We start from the raw sequence: 6,062 nt of genomic DNA, 5'->3' as shown, positions 1-6,062 counted from the left end.
GAGTATTTGGAACCTATGAATGTTAAGAAAGAAGATAATACACAATGTTACCATGCTGACATAGCACAGTCAGATAACATATGACACAAAGAAAGAAAGTGACATGTAGATTACACGGATGCAAGCATTCTGCTTCTTTATTGCTGCGAAACTCAGCAGTTACAGAAGTGCTTTATCCCGTGCAAAAATTTTTTAGCAATATGTTCACTACTGAGTTCAGTTGAGCATGCACCAAATTTTCATGCTACAAGTACTTTGAGCTGTTCAGAGACACATCTGGCTCGTAAATGCAAGATCACAGTGAAATAACGGTGAAATACTGCAAGTGCTCCGGAAAAATGCTTACACGGTAAAGGAAATGACAAGAACAAAAATGTGGATGAAAAGATCAAACTGCCCCGACGCTTAATTTTAGCAATGTATGTCAGGTTTTATGAAACATAATTATAGTTCTAAGACAAAACAAAACACCAACATGATATGCAGAGAATGGGTGCTGGACATCAAGTGACCTCACTAAACAATGGTTACATACATAAAAACCACACATTCGCCGAAAATTTCACAATACATGACATATAACCTATGTGATTCATGGTGCACGCATGTCTTGCATCATATTGTTGAAGTAACCATTCTTTTTAATCAAGGCCCCTGTAGAAAGTGTGTTAATGCTGTTATTGGTTTCTTGCACGGAAAAGGCCTAGTATATTAATCTGCACTTCCCAGCCTATATTTGCAAATTGCATGTGTACAGTAAAATTTTGGCACAGTTTGGCATCTTTTACAATGTTGTGTGAAATATCCATATGATGTTAGCACCTACATCAGCGCACGGTCCTCCTGCAGCCTGTTATTACGGAAAATCCTGGTCTGTCCAACGTAACACTTGCTGCTGAAGAAAGGTATTAAAGGCACCCAAAGGTGCCTCAAAGACAGGCTGATCATTCCGCGCAGGTTAGCGTGTGAGCAAGGTCTGGAAAAATTGGAGAAAATTGTAAAAGATGTCAACGCATGGCAAAATGTGACACCACACGAATACTCAGAAAATGTAAGGATAAAAGTGCACACTGATAAATAAGGCCCTTCCCAAACAAACTGATAAATGCAATAGCAAACCTTCTATTGAAATCTCGAATAGGAAAATTGATTACTTGAAGAAAATCTATGGCCCATGCGAAATAGAATGAGTGATGTAACTTATATATCACCTAGAGTCAAATTTTGCCGCAAATGTGAGTCTTTCATGCGTGCGCATAATCACACTATTGCAGTAAAAGAAGGTCATGTGCAGTGCTCCTCCTGGGCATTTCATGTGTTTTATATAATAGTGTAGCAACTATGTTTCTCAATGTAAATAACCAAATCTCCCAGTTTTCAGCAATAGTATGCAATATCATTTATGAAGAAGTATTTGGAAGTGTGGCAGCAAGAAAAACAAGGAGAAAGACTTATCAGCAGGACTAGAACCTACAACCTGATTTTGCTTCTGGATGGAAACGAGTATTATTAACCGTAATCATTATCAATGTTTAGTTGTGGGTTATTCCCTATCTTCCAACACACGAGGTATGTTGCAAAGAGCAATGACTGAGCTGAGAGAGAAGTGATTGAGGTTTTCCACATTGCAAAACAAGGATCGACATACGTCAGAAAATAATCACCATCTCTCGTCAAAAACATGTAATTTTTATGGAGTACATTTTATAGAGCGATTCCTTGCGCACATTCCGTTGAGCGCATAGTTTGCTTCGCTACTGTTCTTAGTACTCCATACAAGATTAAGCTTTTCCATGCCAATTTTATTTTCTGAAAACCACCGAAATTTCTAAAAAAAACAATTTTACGAGCTATTCTTTGCTAACAGTTTTGATTACTGCAATATCAGCAATTCGTTTATCATGTTCTGCTGTCTTTTACAAGTTTTTTTCATGTTTTACGTTTCTAACACACTAGGAAACAGCAATAGTCTACATAAAGCATGATATTTTTTGGAAAAAAGTCAAACATGCTTTTGTTATCTTACATGAAACGCGTCATTGCAGGTGCGGCACGAAAAGAAAACTGTGGAGGAGTAAGCAAAAAAGGTGTTTTTTTTTTCTGAACAGGTTGCCAGTAGCCGAAATTTTCCTCCCAATTATTAGTACTAAGTTGAAGCTCCAAAGGTGAATTATTATAGTTTTCCAGCTTTGCAGCCTCAATTCTTTACTTTAGATGAAGAAACATGTATTCTGGCACTGGACATGCAACCTTTGTTACTGGAGCCACCTTATTTTGCAGTCTCATTTTTAAAACCCAGCGAAGCCAACTTCTGCGTAATTTCTGCCCACTGCGCCCTCAAATACCAGTTTGCTCAGAAACTGGAATCATTCACACCGAAGTGATGAAAACGTTGCCGCTTGTATATGGCACTCAGGAGGTAAAATGAAATCACTGGACGAGTCAGACTCATCACTAGCCCAAAAATACTGAATGTGGTTAGAATTGCCAGTACTGTCAATGTATTTCTTTCTGCCCGTTTCTTCGTGCTATTATGTGTCTACTAGTATGTCTGACCGATAAGCTTAAGCAGAAGCTCTGTTACAATATACGTTATCCACTGTAATTTTATGAACGCAAACAATACTGGTAATACAATGCGAGCTATAAAACGGGGACATACAAGTTTGTTGTACCTTTTATATTCTTTATCTTTGTCGCATATAGTGCAATTCTACTGTTTCGGGTGGGTTACTAGAAGAGAAGTAAATAGCTTACCTGAAAAGATCTGTTCCTTGCTCTAAAACAGCAATACTATAATTTTGATGAACGCCCGTGTAACTTGGCTTTGACCGTTCTGAGGATTTCAAAGCAAGGAACAGGGCACAGTGTCAAGCCGCAGTATTTACACCATGCATTGATTTCTTTTCAACTGACTCTCTTTCGATCACCTGAGGAACGTTTTCAGCACACGAAGGGTCCCCTTGTTGGCTTTTGACTTTTAGCAGTTAGCAGAATGCACATGGAGAAATGGCAAGTGACCAGCCATGACATACCAGCTGTGGCGGCATAGTGGCTATGGTGCGGCGCTACTAAGCCCAAGGGCTTGAATCCCAGCCACGGCCGCCGCTGCATTTTAATGAGGGCGAAATGCAAATTGCCTGTGTACCGTGCATTGGGTGCAGGCTAAAGAACCCCAGATGGTCAAAATTATTCTGCAGTCCATCACTACGGCATGTCTTATAATCAAATTGTGGTTTTGGCACGTAAAACTCTAGAATTGAATTTTATTATTTAAGCCATGACATGATTAGGTAGGGATTTGCTACCTCGAGTACCAGCCCGGCGACCGTGTTTGGGTTTGGACCACAGTACGCCGATGAAGACTTAGCGAGAAGCTTTTACGCCGCTATCTCGGACCCTACAAGATCATCCGACGCGTTGGCGCACTCGGCTATGAGGTCGTGCCAGACGACATTTCGCTATCACAACGGCGACCTGAAATAGTCCATGTTGTGCGACTTAAGCAGTTCTACCAGCGCTAATGTACTTTGGGACTTTGCATAGCTGAACATTGGACTTTTTTTTTTTTTGACCGTATTACTTTCGACTTTGTTTTTGTTTTGTTACTGTTTCATGAGTGTCCTGTTTTTGTTTTTCGCTATAACTGTTATGTTTGTAGCATCGGGACGATGATTTTTGAGAGGGGGGCATTGACACATGTACAGTACTCACGGATTGAAATAAGACATTCGGAGCGCGTGGCCGTCGCTGCATGCAGCGCCCCCCATGGATGCTCATAGAACCAAGGTGCTGCATTGTGATATAGCGCGAGGGGGAGAACATCTACAAAGCAGAATTGCTCCTTCCGGTCGCCAACGGGCCGGCCTGTGGTTTACCACACTGCCTGCGTGGCGCTGCAAGGCTTGCGTGCCTTCGTGTGCCGACCGAAATGGTTCGGCGGCGCGCATTGCCCGTTTTTCGGCGGCGTCTGCTTGCGCATCTTGCTTGAGCGTTTTGGCGATGCGGCACGCGTGCTGTGCAATTAAGACACAGGATTCAGCTACGTGATAGCGCCGTATGTGCCTTCGTTGACATGATCAACACTTGCACAAAAGAAAAGAAAGTTTATTTCATCCGCTTTGTAACGACAAAAAAGAAAAGAAGCAGTCACAGGCCTGTCCTCGTGCAACATTTAAACGAAGTCTCAGTATTTTGTTGGTGCGCCCCTAGCAGCGAATACGGCTGCCATTCTGCGTGGCAAGCTTTCGTAGAGGCTATCGCCCAAGGAAGAAGGCGCTAGCTTCTCCCATTCTTCTTGAAGAGCCGCCCACAGGTTGTCCGAAGAACACCTGTGGAGCGGCCGATGAGACAGGGCCTTCTTTATTTCAGCCCATGCATTCTCAATAATATTAATTTCCGCACCTTGCGGAGGCCAGTTCAACACCATCACACACTTGACTTCCAGCAGACTAGTCACGGATGCTGCGGTGTCAACTGGGCTCCGGTCGTGCTGGAAGTAAAACAAGGCGTCCTTAAATGGGCCAACCAGGGCGTACGGCCTAAGGACGGCGTCGAGGAGGTCTAAGTATGCTGCGGCATTAAAGCGACTCCAGGCGTACAAGCGGGCCCAAGCCGTCTTTGTGAATACACCCCCACACGTTGACGCTACATCGACCGCTGCTTGCAACACAATGCAGATTTGGGGTGTCGAACCTGGCTGAAGGAAGCGGAAAGAACACAAGACATTATTTTACTTCACTGCTATTGATAAGCGCGACGACAGGGGTCCGGCTCTTGAATGTTGGCAGAATGCACTACCTTTAGTGACTATTTCTACGAACTGCTTGTGTCCAACCCACGAAATAAGGCGCTGGTGAAAAGTTTATTGGCGTGCGCTCTCTCCTCGCGGTAGCGGAGTGCAAGGAATATAAAACCTAGTTTTTGATGAAAACGCATACCTAGCCGCCACATACCGTCTATCCCGTCTATCATGCGCTACGGGAATGTAAAGAAAGATAAACTTTGGCGGATTTTTTTTTAGTGAAGCTGTGTAACCCCCGAATTTGTGAAGGAGTCCACCTGCCTCGTGCTTCGTGTCCTCCACGCTCGCTGCTGCTGATACCATTTTGATGTAAACGTGCTCTCGTCCGTAAAAAGGACGTTCTGCCACTCTTCCACTGTCTAAGACCGATGCTCCTGTGCAAACAGCAGCCTTTTGGTCCTGTTTTCTGATGAGATGAAGGGCCTAATCGCCGCCACACAACTACGAAGGCCACTTGTGTGAAAGTTCTCGCGTACTACTTGTGTGCTGGCTGCTAGCCCCAGGTCGTTTCGTATTTCTTTCGCCGTCATCTTCGGGTTTCGTCTCGCTGCTTCAACTATACGCTCGTCGTGAGAGTCGGTCGTCACATTCGGTCGGTGTCCTCTGGGCAGATTTGTGAAGCAAGCATGCGTCCTGAAAGCCCGCGCAATCCTGCTCACCGACGAGCGGGGGCGTACGGTCATATCGGCGATTTGTTGCTGCGGTAAACCTGCTGCAGACAGTCACAATCTGCCTCCGTTCCGAGATGGCCTAGCATTGCTGCTCGTGTCTGAAACGGAGGCGCGTCTTGTGTTCGCCATATATAACTACCTGTGGCGCGGCTTCTGCTGACGTCAGTACGACCAACAATGTCGGGTGTTATCATTTCGAGGCTGAATAAAGAAGGCAGTTTCTCGTCGGCTACTCCACAGGTGTTCGCATGAAATAAGCTATTCTTTTGTGCAGATGTTTATCATATCTACGAACGCACACAAGGCGCAATCTCGCAGCTGAATCCCGTGTCTTGCACAGCATGCGTGCTCGCGCAGGTGCGCACCGTCGAGCCATTTCAGTCGGCACGCGAAGGCGCGCAAGCCTTGCAGCGCCACACTGGCAATATGTTAAACCGCAGGCCGGCTCGTTGGCGACCGGAAGGAGTAAGTCTGCTCCGTAGATGTTCTCCCCCTCGCGCTGTGCCACAATGCAGCACTTTGGTTCTATGGGCACCCACGAGCGGCGCTGCATGTAACGACGGCCACGCGCTCCCTATGTCCTATTT

Source organism: Dermacentor variabilis, chromosome 3, assembly GCF_050947875.1.
Source record: "Dermacentor variabilis isolate Ectoservices chromosome 3, ASM5094787v1, whole genome shotgun sequence".
In the NCBI taxonomy this organism is placed as follows: domain Eukaryota; kingdom Metazoa; phylum Arthropoda; class Arachnida; order Ixodida; family Ixodidae; genus Dermacentor; species Dermacentor variabilis.
Note: the sequence above shows the minus strand (reverse complement) of the source record.